Source organism: Choloepus didactylus, chromosome 4, assembly GCF_015220235.1.
Source record: "Choloepus didactylus isolate mChoDid1 chromosome 4, mChoDid1.pri, whole genome shotgun sequence".
Taxonomy (NCBI): Eukaryota; Metazoa; Chordata; class Mammalia; order Pilosa; family Megalonychidae; genus Choloepus; species Choloepus didactylus.
Genome location: NC_051310.1, coordinates 30,431,030 through 30,444,652, shown reverse-complemented (window position 1 = coordinate 30,444,652; position 13,623 = coordinate 30,431,030). Strand labels below are relative to the sequence as shown.

At 39.2% G+C, this 13,623-nt stretch overlaps 1 protein-coding gene across 15 annotated transcripts in view; it reads left to right on the top strand.

Moving 5' to 3' along the window:
- Positions 1 to 13,623, top strand: part of NRXN3 (neurexin 3) — a 1,698,447-nt gene that overhangs the window by 1,155,208 nt on the left and 529,616 nt on the right. The gene's annotated exons all lie outside the window — the stretch shown is intronic.

Here is a 13,623-nt window from a genome sequence, read left to right as displayed (position 1 = left end):
TCCCTTCTGGCGCTCCTCCCCCCATGCAGGCAACTTCCCAGACAAGTCCTGGGTGCTGCACTTTGAGAATTCATTCATTCACCTTGCTTTCGCCTTACCTACCTCTCATTTTGTTTGAGAGCTAGTCGTGGGAAAACAGCAGACAACAGGGATACTTAAGTCTTCAGGCTGAAGTTGATGGAGCTGCCGTAAAGTGGCCTGTGTTACAGTAAAGGTCAGGGGGAGAATAGCTGAGTGAAAGAAGGCGGAAAATGAAATTAATAACCAGAGGCCATTATAAGTTGTTTTGGCAGCTTTATGTTTGCCCACATATCTGGTGGAATGACCAACTGTCACTAAAACTGCACATCCAATATTGCTAACTGCCAGAGAGGAAGCCAAACGTAAGACAAGGCTAAGTCCATTTATAATTTTCCCAAGTGTAAATTATAGTAACTTCAATTCCACCATTTATGCACATGCTATATCAGTTCACAGAAGCAGGATGGGCTTGTTTCCACAATATAGGTATGATGAGTTTTGCTCCAAATAAATCTCTTTGCACAGCTGTTAAAGGAAGAGATCTCTGACTCTTAATACATTCAACTCTGTCTGAGCAGGCTGCCTCTGAAAGGGCAATGGCTGCAGCTGAGGTAAATGCTTGCTGTAGTAAACTGTTCTTTGGAGGGAGCTTCGTTATTTGTTTACTATGACTTCTACTCCGGTGGTGAGGAGAGCAGGAATCCCCGAGCCCAACTTCAGGAGTGGCCCTCCAGGGAGCAGGAGTATGAACCAACTAGAGGTCTCCAGCCCTAGCTTGTATTTTGAAGACCTGTAATATGCAGACCCCGTTGGGAATGTCGATTCTTCCCACTGCCTCCTAGCTGTGGGCTTCTGCTCAAAGCTGTCTGTAGTGTTAAGTGGAAGCACATTGAGAAAATGCCAGCACACGCTATGGCTCTTTCTGGCTCTCTCCTTAAATTTTATTTGATGGAGTTGTCAGGCAGCTCAGAGTGTGTACGGTTGGTGGAGGGGGGTGGTGGGAAGGAGGGAACGCTTGATCTTGATCTGATTGCTGTTTTTTTTCTGTGACTCCTGCTGGGTCCGGTGTAGGCTTTCTTCAAAATAAAATAGAATAAAATAAAAAAAAAAAAAAACTAGGAGAAGAACCACCAGCACCAAATAAGCAATTTCATTGAAATGGAAACTGGAGGAGTGGGATTGTAAAGAGTGGGAAAGAAAAAGAGGGTAGTGGAAGATGGGGGGCAGAGGGGGAGCCAGACAACTATCACTAATAGCCGTAATTAAACACAGAAATGCTCAGTGATAATTAGCTAAATTTTGCTAATTAGCGTAAATGATCAGCAGGAAGATGAAGATTTTGCATTAGTTAAAGGTTATGGGCTGGCGGTGTCTGGATGTTTTCTGTTAAAAGCAGCTACTGGTAAGTGAGAGAATTCACAAAGCGGTACTTCCCTGGAGTTCCTAAATCTCTGTCAGCTAAAGGAATTGAGCCTTGCACAGGTTAAACATGACACTCTCTATTTGCTTCATTTCTTCAAGGATACCTTGCTCAGTACCCTCTAAATCTTTTTGACTCATTCCCATTCTGGTTTCTCATTAACCTGCATCTGATAAGATTCAGTATGATGGAAAAGGAGAACAAAGAAAGTGAATGACTAGAGACCCCAAAAAAAGGCCCCCAGATCTACCTAACTGTAGAACGCAGTGAATTCAACTCTTCAGGATCCCCTTTCATTCCTCACGTCCTACCCCATTGATTTGGGGCTTGGAGAGTGAATGCTTCTGTAGTAAGTCGGATCCTTGCATACTTAATTTTTATTTTTGAGCTTGAAATCAGGAGAAACAGCAGTCAAACAGATGCTCTGAATTCTGGATCCAATCCTGCATCTAAGCTATGACCTTTTTCATCTCTAGCTGAAAGGAGACCCCGGAGAGCTTTGCTAATGCGCCTCTCATTCTTACTTGGAGTATATTTGCTTTCCCCTAGTCCAAGACTAAGGTAGGGGTAACAGCAGTTGTTTTTAAAAATCTGCTGGTTGGAGGTGGTAGGAGGCACACTACCACAAAACTGATGATTGTTACCAGTGGTTTCATGCCGAGTTTATTCCAGAGTTAAAGGCAGTGATCTCCACTTTCTGTGAAGAAGTAAATGCCCTTCATTCTGGTATAAAGCCAAAACTGGAGACTTGGGCCCAAGACTCGAGTCCAGTGCTCTTGGACTCAACAGAGATTTGCGTGTGTGTGTGCATGTGCCCTTGTTCCTCTTACTTATTTCCTGAGAAGTCGAAAGACTTCTGAGTTAGTCTGTTAATCAGCTGTTGCTTATATCCCACCCCCATCTTTCCTGCCATCATGCCATATAGAGGGTTCACACCAAGACAGATGGAGGAAACAGAAATCCTCCAAACAGCTGGTATTTTACCCATGCTTGGTTCCAATCTTTAGAAAGTTGATTGTTATAGATCTGCCTGGCAGTGGAGAGGAGGAGCCTGAGCTTCTTTATGAGCTGGGGAGACTAAGACCCCACTTGATTGGAACCTCCTAAATCTCCTCAGGTTAGAATTGTGTCTCAGGTTAGAATTAACCCCATTCTTAACTGGAATCTAATAAACTTTCCCCTATTGGCCAATCCCCTCTCCCAGGCCCTCTGAAGCTTTTTGTTTGTTTGATTTAGCTTTCATGCTCTGTTCTGGTCAAGTCATTCAATTAACATTTATTGAGCCTGTACTATGTGCAAGGCTGTGTATGCTTCCAGCTAAGGATACAGAGCTAAATAAAACTTTGTGGTGTTCAGCTAGGGATAATTTCAGAAGCTTTTTAATCAGCTGAAAAATAAGTGCTTCTATATTTTAAAAAGCAGGGAGCTGGGGTGGGGATCCAGCTACTAAACCAAATTAATCTAAAGATATGAATGTCCTTTATAAAATGCAGGTTTATGTTCTCTTATGTTAGTCAAAATATCCCTCTAGTTATTTTTTTATCCTTGACTTTGTTTTTATACTTAAAAATCATGTTTTTAAAGTGCCTAGGTATGGGACATATAAATACTAAATGTATTTGTTTACCAAGTTCCAGTTCCATAAGAGAGTTTTGTTTATTTTCCCTTCTTTTTTTCCTCTCTTTCACCTTTAAAAACGTCAGTGTACATATTCTTGAAAAATGCTTTAATATTTATAGTTTTAAAAAGGAGGTTTCTCTAAGGACACAGGTTTAGAATGTACCTTACATTTTATCCTCCATAAAATAGCAGATCTGTCTGACTTCCAAGCTCTATTTTAAAAGGGAACACACCACAGTATATTGGGAGGAAGATCTCTTGCTTTGAAGCCAAGGTCTATGTGAGGGTAGAGCATAATTTAAGTCCTGTTTGAATCATCTTAGCAGAGATGGTGATGGTGGTGGTCCCACTTATGGCACATGAACCAGGAATCCTTCTTGTAAAGAATTGTGCTGCTTATTGATTGTCACAAAGACCTAACTCTCAAGTCTTTCCAGCCATGGGCTTGCTTTACACTGATCTGTGGAATACTTTCTTCTGCTTAGCCAGCTACTTTCTAACCACTTTACTCTCTCCCTTACTTCTCTGGATTGGGTTTGCTGAATAATTCATAGTGTTGGTTGACAGATAAAATGGTAAGATTTATATGTTTTTGGCCTTAGTGATGAATTAATTAAATTGGTTTCTCCTTCTCTCTTCCCTCTAGATGCATTGTTTTTCTTTTCTAAAATTTATGGGCAAGTGGTGGTTCTGGATATTACCTTGTTCTTGCAAGACCACAATGGGAGAATTGTAATATCCCTGTTTAAATTTATGTGGGACTTTCAATGTGGGAATGGAGTGAGGTGGAAGGAGGGTTGCCATATCATAGGGAGAGGAGATGAAATAATTGGAACAATTCCCTTCAGGGGAAAAACCAAACCAAAAGGAAAAAAAAAACAAAAACAAAAACAAAATTGTCCCTAAATTGACTGATTGCTATAATTCCATAGTGAGAACTTTATTCCTTTAGCTTCAGGTTTTGACAACATACTCCATCTTACATTTTGGTGAATAAATATTTCAGGTCTTAGAAAGCCTACTTATCAGGACACTGGGTGATCTGGGAGGGAGGCAAATCGCTGAAGATAAAATTTGAGCAAGTTCATACTTTTTCCCCTCATGGGTCCCAGTGATTGGGAAGGAGGTAAAGAAGTGTTCAGTGAATCTCTGTTGAATTCAAACTTTCACAATGGAAAAATAAAAACTTTAATGACAATGGTAGCAATATACAAAATTGATAAGATGGTGCCTCAAGACAAATTATTCTATTTACATATGTGGGAAAAACAATAACAGTAGGTTTAGTTAAAACTTGCTTTCCTCTCAGTTTATCTTCTGTGACAGTGTTCCAGACCTTTATGTACATGTAGACTAATTCTGTCAGACTGCAGCCACATGTTCTGCAGACAGATTCTAATATCTCTCTCCTTTTAGACCTGCTGCCATTCCAGGCCACACATCTCCAGCTCTCCTGTTGTCTTCCTTTATGAACTACAACATCTTACTCTTTTCCTTTTATCAGATGCCCACCCCCAATTCATCTTAAAATACAAATATGAGATAGGTGCCCTGTCTACTTCATGACATGGTCATGACGCTTGGATGAGATAAGATTGAGAAAACGTGTTATAAATTATAAAGCCCTTGCTGTTTTATATCCCAAGCAAGATATTAAACTCTTTGGGGAAAGGGAATTAAATTTTCGTTTGGTTTCTGTATTCAGATACTTCTGAAAAATGATGATGATAATGTGTACTAATGAAAATGACAGGTGAATGGTAATGAGGTTCTAATGGCAGTGGGGTGTTACATGAGAGGGGGAACAACCAAACATGGGATTTGGAGTTGGAGGAAATAGGTCTCAATCTTTGTTCTGTCACTTAGGAACTTGGTGAACCTAGACAAGCCACTTGGGTTGACTGAGACTCAATTTCTTCTCTTCTTTAAACTGGTAATAGCAATAATAATACTTGCCATACAGACTTCACAGGATTGTATGGGAGAATAAACAAGTTGTGCTTTGTACACTATAAACTGCAGTGTGTAGGTTAAATATTTTATGATGAATATTTTAGTGAGGACGTTGCCTTCTTTGAATTCCTTGAACAAAGACGAGCTTCAGTTTAAAATTATTTGTTCGTTGGTAGATTGAGGTTAAAGAGCACACATATGCGAACTCTCCTCATTTCTCTACCTGTGACAACAATTTTGCATCCAAAGGCTTTCTTCATTTATATACTGCTAATTTTGGGGAAATGTAGAAGAGAAATATTGACATGTATTTCCTTGTTTATAGCATGTGTGGTCAGATAGTGACTTTTGATAATTATCTCCTTGGGTAGAAATCCATTCCAGGCAAATTTTAGACTGGATTAACAAATTATATTAAAAAATGGAGCAAAACAACCATTTATAAGCTTGGAGATGTGGTGAAGTGAAAGTGGAGAGACCTCCCAGAAATGTTCTGAGACCATTTTGGAAATTCAGAGTAGGATCCTGTTTCTAGCAAACTTATGCATAATTCAGACATTTCCTATACAAATGCTCGGAATCCACTGAAAACTAGACTCCTTAACTTAGTTTACTAGGAAGAAACAGATCTTTTTTTAGGTGCAACTATTTTCAGATCTGGAAACAGAAATCCTTTAAATGGCATGTGTGATACTTTTACCTACCAAGACTCAAAGATTATAGGGGACATGTGAGCACACTATTGTGTCAGAACCTTTAGAATTCACTTTGTGGAGCCCAAATTGCAAACCAGAATTCTTATGGACAGGACATGGTGCTGACTCATAGATTTTACTCCTACTTTTCTTCCTGACCAACTCTGTGAATCTGGATATGATGTCAAGTGTTTAAAATTTTACTTTATTAATCTTTTAACTTTTAGACATTCTGTTGGGACATCTTGATCTTTAAACCTGTATTTTTTCCTTTACCTGTAGTTTTCTGCATGGTATCTAGGTGTAAATGTGCCTTAATACTCTAATGGGGAAATTTTACTTTTTCATTTCTGCCTCATTTGTGCAATGAGAGAAGAGAGGGTTGAGTGGGATGAGCTCTCAAAATATTTCCCAGCACTAGGACTCCATGATTCTCTGATTCTCATGTCTTTAAAAACACCACTGTGCATCTTAAACCTGTCTGAGTTGAGCAGGGATGCCAGTGTTTTATAGGTCTGTTTTCTCGACTATCATAATCACTTATGGCAAACCCCTGGCCAGGTTTTCTCTCTTCCCCTTCAACAGAAGCGGCACAGAGTACCAGAGCAAGCATCACACTGAGCTATTGTAAAGCCTGCAATCCAACTTCACCACAGAATCATGCTGAGATGGGAAGAATGCAGCTTTCATTTAAACATACCGTATTAATTTTAGGAAGGAGATCTGCATTTTGTTTAAAATGTTCTGTTGTGTTTAGCCATATCGGGGCAGGAGGCAGAATAGCAACTGAGTTTATGAAGGGAAAGTTTTTTTTTTTTTTTCCTAGACTTAGGATTTTCAGAGAGACTTCCTTAGCTCATACCCCAACACATAATATGCACCTACCGTGTGCCAGCACTGTTCCAAAAGCATTGCGCATATGATTTCACTTAATCCTCACATTTCTGTGAGGTTGATAAGGTTATCCCCACTTTAAAAATAAATTCACCAGATTTAGTGAGGTTAAATGGCTTGATCAATGTCATAAGGTGGCAGAGCTAGGATTCAAACCCAAATCTGACCACCAAGTTCTTGGTTTATTCATTATACAACACAGTGCATCACCTAAAAAAAAAAAAAAAAAAAAAAAAGAAACAAACACAAGCTCTTTTGCTCTTTTGTCAGGAATAGAGAGCACACTTTAAATAAGCATTCTGATTAGTGCAGTCACACCTTTCTATCTAATGTTTGTGTATCTGTCTGAACTGATTCCAACCCAGAAACACAGTAATTAACAGTAATTAAAAAGAGCAGACTGACCAAATATTTATGCATGATTTGAGATTTTGAATGAATGAGCAAATGATTGAGTGAGTGCCAAGTGACTCGAGTGTCCTAGGAGAGCAGGGATGGTAGTTTCTAAGAGTGACAAAGGACAGCGGAAGTCATGCTCCTCTCAGAAGTATGCATATGGGCTCTTAGAACTTCTGGGAGCTTTGGGATCATGTGACCTTCTGGTTTTCCAGCCAGAAGGACTTGCCCAAGGGTATCTTCTCAGGGTTAGATTGTTAGGAGCCCAGGAAGTATGCCAGCAAGTCCATCCTGTTTTGTTTTTTTTTTTTTTTTTTTTCACCCTACGGCAGAAAGGTCGAATTCTCACTCCTTCATGGCCCTTTTTCAAAGTGCAAGACACCCTCCTATTTCTCTTTCTGCAGAACAATTTCCCCTTGTGCCAGATTAAACCCTGCAGGCACAGATTCTGCCAAAGTTGGACTTTCCTGGCCTTCTGTAAAAATTAATTTTTCACAAGCTTCCTTTTCATAGGTGGCTGGCCTGTGCTTTCCTGGTATATGTTGAGTCTTCCTTTGGAGGGGAGACACCAATATGAGAAAGTGCCTAGATTCAGGTTGTCCTGCAAGGAGGCACTTCATGTCCTGGTTGAGTTGTACCAGAAAGAGGGGAAAAAAATGTCCTGTGTATTCATCTGGCTCTGCTTTCCAGCTGGAAACCACCACTGAGTTAGGCAAAGACATAGCTCCAGCCCCAGCCCCAACCCTGTATGAATGTGAAACCCCTAGAAACCATTAAGCCACAATTTCTGAGATACTATCCTCACCCTCCCTTTTAAAAACATTGTTTTGAAATATTCTTCTCACCCCCCTCATTAAAACATAACTGTGTATACTCCTGAGTGACTTTCCCCAAAACTATGACTCTCAACTGTTTCTGAGGCAGTCTTTCAGAATTTAAATATAATTACACGCTTTGGGTGCAAATTGTGGTTTTTGCTACATAAGAAACTAATGGAAATGATCTGCCTGTTCCTGTAGTTTACAGATTATATGCTTCAGAAATGGGGATATATTTAGGCTGCTTTTCTGTGTGACACATTAAAATGAAAATGAACTCGGGGTGAGCCACTGTGGTTGCTAGGCAGTAGAGCGGGTTGATAGAGCACGGTATGAAATGGAAAGAGTGCGGGCATTTTACTTAACATCTATTTGCTTTGCACCCTTTGTCATTTTATGTTCTCCTAGAAGGGAAAAGGGGGAGGAGACAGCAAGTTCTGGCTGTCTGCAACGAGTCAAACAAGGAGGAACAAGGTAATCAGCTCAACCCTCCAAGTGAAATGAACATTTTTTATAATTGAATTTGCTACATTAAGGAGCCGCAGAGAACTCCTTTTTTGACAAGGAGGCAGGGCTTGTGGAAGTGCATAGGTGTGGCTGACACCTTCATAGACATGGACTTGGGCAAACATACCTTCAGAATAGGTACAATGGCAAAGTGGGACTTGCTTTCCCAGTCTGGGCTCCAGACAAAAGGCACCCTAGTTGAGAATATGAAATGTGCTACCACAGCCTGTTCAATTCCTGCTCTCAAATCCCAGACTTAAGTGAGCAAATAGTGATAGGCAGCCCAAGCTTTGGGGCCTTTTTGTAATTGATGACTAATAGAGTGACCAGCAGTTTTCAATTGCTTTGAAACCTGGCTTTAATAAAGTCTAAAGGCCCTTATTAAAAACGAGATCACAGATAAAGCAAGACTCCTTTAGAGTCCCTTATATATGTGTAGGAACTGTTGAGATCAACTTTAGCAGATTTCCATTTCAAATATTTTAAACGTTTTCATAGGCAATTAAACAGTTAAATCGTAGCAGTTGGGGGAATTTGACTTCCTGAATCATTTGAGTGGAGGGGCTGCAGAGGGCTGTGACCTAGGGAGCCAAGGTTTTATTGTATGTCTCTCTCCTTGAACCAATTTCTCTGCATCATTTCATGGGCATCTTTTAGCATCTGCCAATGCTAAGTTCAATCTTCTCAGATGAAACAAACCCAAGAAAAGACACATCTGTGCTTTCACAAGAAAGATGATAATCTCTGTTTTACTGTTTATAACAACGATAACAATATTTCTTTTTTTTTTTTCTTTTCGCTGTGCCTGACACACTTCTAATTCTTTTACCTCGTTTAAATCTCCTATGAGGTAGGTAAAGTTGTTTCCCCATTTACAGCTGCAGACACAGAAAGGGAAGGTAACTTGCCCATGGTTGCATAATAGGTGCTTAGGTATCTAAGCAGTTTGAATCCAGACTTGTGCTTCTGCCCATGAAATTTATTTAAATGTTGATGCAATATTACCTGGGATGATAGCCAGATCCTCAAAGTGATTTTCTCAGAATACCTTCCCATTTTTTTCAATTTTATTGAGATATTCACATATCACACAAACCATCCAAAGTATACAATCACTAACTCACAGTATTATCATATAGTGGTGCATACATCCCCATGATCGATTTTAGAGCATTTTCATTACCCCAGAACAGAGATAAGAGTAAAAAACAAAACTCAAATCCTCCCATACCCTTTATCCCCCTTGTTGTTGACCCATAGCATTGGAGTAGTAAATCTGTTGTCTGTTGATGAAAGAATATTAAAATACTACTTTTAACTATAGTCCATAGTTTACAATGGCTATGTTTTTTCCCTCATATCCATCTATTATATTTTTTTATATTTGTAGTGGTTCAAGTAAGAACTTAGTTACATACTTGACTTTAAACAACCACTTTCAATCAAATTCACCTACAATACGTTACTATTTCTTATAATCCCAAGAACATGCTACCATCACCTTTATCCATTCCCAAAGTTTTAAGTTCAACCTCGTTAACAATTTTGTATGAATTAGGTAACTGTTTCCCCCTCTCTAGCTTCTGTCTAAAGGTACCCTATATTCTACCTTTTTCCCATGCGTGTTTTTATTTTATTTCTCATCTAACTATACACTGGTTAAGGGGAGTATCAGTCATGAGGTTTTTACAATCACATAGTCACAAGACAAAAGCTATATATTTGTACAGTCATTATCAAAGATCAGGGTTACTAGGTTGTAGTTCAACAATTTCAGGTATTTCCTTCTGGCTATTTTAATACACTAGAAAGTAAAAAGAAATAGCTATATAATTATTCAGTAGTGATAATCATTTTTAAAATCCTAACTTCTTTCTTATGACTCCTCCCTCTCATTTAATCGATCTATCAATCTTCAGGGGTATTTAGGCAATGACCATTCTAACTCTTTCATGCTGAAAAGGGGTGTTGACATTATGCAGTGGAGGAATGCAACTGGTTAATGTACTTGGAGAGACTGGTACTTCTGGGTTTCAGGGCTTATGTGGCAAAGGAACAATTGGGAGGTTTTAAGTTTCTGAAAAAATAAACTTAATAAGGAAAACTTTTACAGAGTCTTAGACAGAGCCCAGTGTATTCTTTGGTTTTCAGAAATATTGTTTGTTGGGGCTTGGTATACCATGGTAATAAACAATATCTGACTGAAGCTTGCATAAGAGTAACCTTCAGAATTATCACTCCACTCTATTTGAAATCTCTTAGCCACTGAAACCTTATTTTCTTTCATTTCTTTCTCCCCTGTTGGTCAAGAAGGCATCACTAATCCCACAGTGCCAGGGCCAGGCTCATTACTGGGAGTCATGTCCCGCCTTGCCAGGGAGACTTGCACACCTTACCTGCCCATTTTTGTTGTTGTTGTTAACTTTTTATTGTAATAACAGTTACACAACTCAGAATTTCCCATTTTAACCATTTTTAGGTGTATAATTAAGTAGTGTTGATTACATTCACAAATTGAGCTACCATCACCAATATCCATTACTCCAACTTTTCATCATCCCCTTAGAAACTGCACCAAGCTATAATTCGCTTTTCTCTCTTCTGCTCCCCTCCAACTCCTGGTAAGTTATAATCTAATATCCTTCTCTATGAAATTTGTTTCTTAAAAGTCATATGTTTTAGTTTCTTCACTGCTAAAACAAATACTATGCAATAGGTTGGCTTAACATTAGAAATTTATTGGATAACAGTCTCAGATGTTAGAAGGCTTGCTTCCTCCCAGGGTCAGTATCTTCTGGTTGGCTGGCAGTCTTCTAGCGGGCTGGCTTTTCCATCATATGCAATGCACATGGTAGCATCTTATCCTTTCTCTTCCAGGTTTCTTTAGCTTCTAGCTTCTGGGCTCCCCATGGCTTCTCTCTCTGTGGCCTTCTCGATAAGGCCTCCAGTAATAGGCTTAAGACCCATCATGATTCAGTTGGGCATACCTTAACTGAAGTAACCTCATCAGAAGTCGTATTTGCCATGGATTCACACCCAGAGGAATGGAATAGGATTAAGAACACATTTTTCCAGAGTACACAACTCCATGCCACCACATTCTATGAGGAAGCTCATAAAATATCTGTCTTTTTGCCGCTGGCTTTTTTCACTCAATGTGATATCGTCAACTTTGATACATGTTGTAGCATGAATCAGAACTTTATTCCTTTTTCCAGCTAAGTAGTATTCCGTTGTGTGTATGGACCACATTTTATCTCCTCATTTCTTAGTGGACACCTGGGTTGCTTCCACCTTTTGGCTATAGTGACTAATACTTCTATAAATATTGGTATGCACATACCTGTTCGAGTCCCTGCTTTCAATTCTTTTGGGTATATAGAAAAAGTTTGGCTTTTATTTTAATTGCATTTGGAAACAACTGGAAGTTTAAACAGAGAATTGATCAGGTTTGATGTTTTCCTTAGAGGCACATTGGCTACTCTTGGAGCACAGTTTAGTGGGGGCCAAGAGAAGTTGCAGGTAGAATGGTCAGGAGGCTGTAACAGGGGACAAGGCAAGGTTGCTGCGGCTTGGACTAGGCTGAGGAAGTTGTACTTGCCCATTTTTAAAAGGGTCTTTTATGTTCTCCCTAGAGCCAGGACTATGAATATCTTCTAAACTTGACATCTAACACTTAGTATGCATGTACATTTTGTCAGGTTCTGAACCAAAAACTTTATTTTATCTCATTTAATCTTTACCAGTGATGATTCTTTAAGATAGATATAATTCTCATCATGAAATGAAAGGAAAAAAAAAAAAGGCTCTTTAGAGAGTTAAGGAATTTACTTGAACCTTCCAGCTAATAAGTGGTTAAAACTTTAGGTCAGGCAATCTTTGCACATTTAGACCTGTTCCTTGGTTTGAGAGCAAATACATCCCTATATTCATAAATCCTATGATTTGTAGGAAATTATTTATGCTTTCTGAAACAGCCTTTGGGAACTCTGATCAGTTCCAGAGTCAGCTGGCAGGGAAGGGTTACTATCAAGGGTTACTATCATTGACAAGGGTGTCCACTGGTGACTCAAACACCTCATTTTTTCATTCACTGTAAGAAATTCCTTTATTAGGAAATTTAGTTTCCATTAATTACTATAGCCTTTCTCCTCAACTTATAATTTTAGGAAAATCACCAGACCTTACTGGTTTTTGTTTATTCACTTGTAAAATAAGGGAATTGCTGTCAATGATCATGAAATAGCTTTCCAGATCTCTTTGTAAGTTCAATACTCATCTTTTTATCGTTGCTGAGAAGCAAAATTCTGATGATTTCTAAAATACTTCTTCACTCCTCTTAGATCCCCTTTGAAACTTCTTTTATTCTTGGCTCTTCATGCATATGGAAGCAGGTCATCAAGAGGGTAAAATTAACAAAATAATATTTCGAGAATGGGAATGGTTTTTCAATTTGGGCAAGTATGTGTGCATGCATGCATATATGGGTGATTGTGCGAACTAGAAAAACTGATGTAGCATAAAGGCCTTGAAAGCAACCTAATTATCCCCTGGTCTGGAAAGTAAAGATCAGACATGAGGTCCAAGCTTGCTGTGCATTATAGATGTAGGGATGTTTCAGTACTTGCTTCTTACTGCTCTGGTGTCTTTTATCAACGCATAATTATCATGGGCTCATGCCAACGTGGCGAAAATAATCTGAGAGGGAGACAACATCTGTGTGAGTTAGGAATGTACACTTGGGCCCTAGCCCTCTCTGGCCATCCCCTCTCTTTGAGATGACTCTTGGTTTTTCCATGCCACAGAGCCATTTGTGTTTATGCATCACACCCCTATCATTTATCCATTATTCAGAAGCTACTAGACTATTACATAAAAATGCTCAGAGAATCCTGAGATAGAGACTATTTCCCAACATCAGGTAACTCAATACCTATTTAATAATTTAATAATAATCTGAGTTAATATCAGTAACTCAGAAATAGACTCACAACCCAAACGTCAAATTCCTCATGCCTGGGGGTGAGGCCCCTAAAAGAATGGTCTGACAAAGGACTTTCCTTGGACTCCAGATATGCTTTACGTTTGTCAAATCACCAAATGCTGGACTTGGAAGGAGCCCTTAGAGATCTTTTCCCATCACATTATTTTTTCAGATAAAGAAACTAAAGGCCAGGGAGTTTGTGAATTGTCCCCAAATCACCTATTCAAGTTAGGGGCAAGTTGAGGCTAGAACCCAAGTTTCCAATTTCTCTGCTTAGTCTTCTGTTTCCCCGCCAGGTTAGCAGTCAGGTTTTCC